This window comes from Octopus bimaculoides, chromosome 11 (assembly GCF_001194135.2).
Source record: "Octopus bimaculoides isolate UCB-OBI-ISO-001 chromosome 11, ASM119413v2, whole genome shotgun sequence".
NCBI classification, from domain to species: domain Eukaryota; kingdom Metazoa; phylum Mollusca; class Cephalopoda; order Octopoda; family Octopodidae; genus Octopus; species Octopus bimaculoides.
The window spans coordinates 30145024-30147426 of NC_068991.1; positions in this window are offsets into that span (position 1 = coordinate 30145024).

Sequence of the window (2403 nt, forward strand, 5' to 3'; positions counted from 1 at the left end):
ATATATATATATATATATATATACATGCACACGCATATACACATTATATATACGTACATGTATTATATATATATATATAGGCAGAGACTGGTACACATACATTCATCCATCCATCCATACATACATACACACAAACATATATAGACGCATATAAGTACATATACAAATACATGCATGTGAGTCTTCGCGTATATGTGCATTCATGGCTAATCCATCTATCTCTTTACCTTCATATCCACCACCCATAACGCAGTAAATTTAAATGAACAAACTCTGAATCATGTATTGGGAGCTTTTTTCTTTTATTCGTTAATCCAAAATCTCATAAGTCTGTCGGGAATTTTAGGCCTTTGATTATGACTCTGCAATAAAATTCATCGTTTACAAGAACTTTTAAGCATGTAGTTCATCTTTGTTTAGAAAAATTTGATTATGACAAAATATAAAAGAATCGACAGTCTTCGGTGTGTCATGAAAAGTACATAAGTTAAATGTGCTCATCTCAGAATGTCTGAATATGACAACCTGCAAATATTATAGCTTTATTCCATAAATGCCAGAAACACCAGTTTATTATACACTTAATGATAAGCAGCAATAATTGTAATTAGCTAATAAGGAATTTTTCTGGTAATTTTATCAATTAATATAGTAAGTGGTTTAGAACATTAGTTGAACTTTAAGATATCTTTGAGACGCTTGTGTTTGCTGAAAGATTTTACTGTTGTTATTCATGTAGCATTAAGTGTTAACAATATTTTCAAACTAACACAAAGCTTTTAGAAATATTTCAAAACAAACTGTGGCCAGAATACTAAATACTTCAATTCAAGATATCTTCAATTTGGTTTAAGTATTGACAGTAAATGTTGTATTTCTGTTGTAACTTCATTTTTAAGATTAGTTGGAAATTGGTGAGCTAACCGTTTCGGTTTCTTTCTCTCTCACTTTCAGACACTGCAAGACATTTCTACAAGGAATCAAAAGCCAATTAGGCAACAGTGTTAAAATTACAGTTAGTCCTTCTAAAAGGCCAGTATTAATACGTTCAGTTAATCCTGCCATAATAATAATAGTAATCATACAGCTAATCTTGCAATAATAACGGTATTAAAATGTACAGTTAACCCTGCAATAACAACGCTGTTAAACTTATTATTTAACCTGCAATAATAAGTGTTAAAACTTAGAGTTAATCCTGAAATATCAGTATTAAACGTACAGTTTATCCTGAAATATTAAGTGTCAATTTGCAATAACAGTTTTAAAGTGAACATTTAATACTTCAATAAACAGAGTGTTAATACGTAGTTAATCCTCCAATAATCACAGTTAAACCAGAAAAAATAATAGTACTAAACCGTTGAGTTAATCTTGCAATAATTACAATGTTAAAACTTCTAGCTGATCCTGAAATAACTTTAATATTCAAAATAGAAAACAAATTTTCTGAAATGAAATGTTTTTCTCACAATCACAACGTTCCACTATCTTACGATCGCCAGTCTATGAGCACAAACTACTAAGCCATGTACCTTTACCCATTCACTCACACACACATACAAGCACACACACACACACACACACACACACACACACACGCACGCACACAGAAAACTGTATGTTTACATTTGAAAAAATGGAGGAAATCCACAACTTTGAGAGGGCCCATATTTGAATTGATAAAATTTAAATATAGACACACATAGAGGGGCTCAGTATTAAACCGTTGAGTTAATCATGGTAAAAAGGATAATAATTCCAGACAGGTTTCAATCATATTACACCTCTTTAGTGTAGGCTAGTGTAATCCGTGATTACAAGGCCTAAAAATGAACTGAGAGTTTTAATTATTTTGCGAAATATATTCACTAAGTATAACGTTTAATATATAGACTACTGGAAAACTTCTGAAGCGTGCTTGCTGCAGGAAAAAAGTATAATTAAAACTAAAATAAGATAATTAATTGTAGTGAGTTCAACATAATTTTAAAAGTTTACATCTGCAATGAGAACAAGAGTCATTAATGCTAATGAAATTTTGAATCTTGTCGTGCATGAGCGACGTCGCTTTAACAATAGAGCGAAAGAGAAAAATACAGAATATAAAGTATATTCAATGTCCATGAATTACTTCATCATAAGTAGCGAATAGGGATGTAAATAGTTACATGGATTAATTAGCTATGACTATAATCAGACGCACACAAATGCATATATATATATACATGTATATTTCTATTCATTTATAAATTTATATATAGATACATATATCAATGCATATATACATATATATATATACAATAGTATAAACACACACACACACGCACACATACATACATACATACATACATACATACATACATACATACATACATACATACATATATATATATATATATA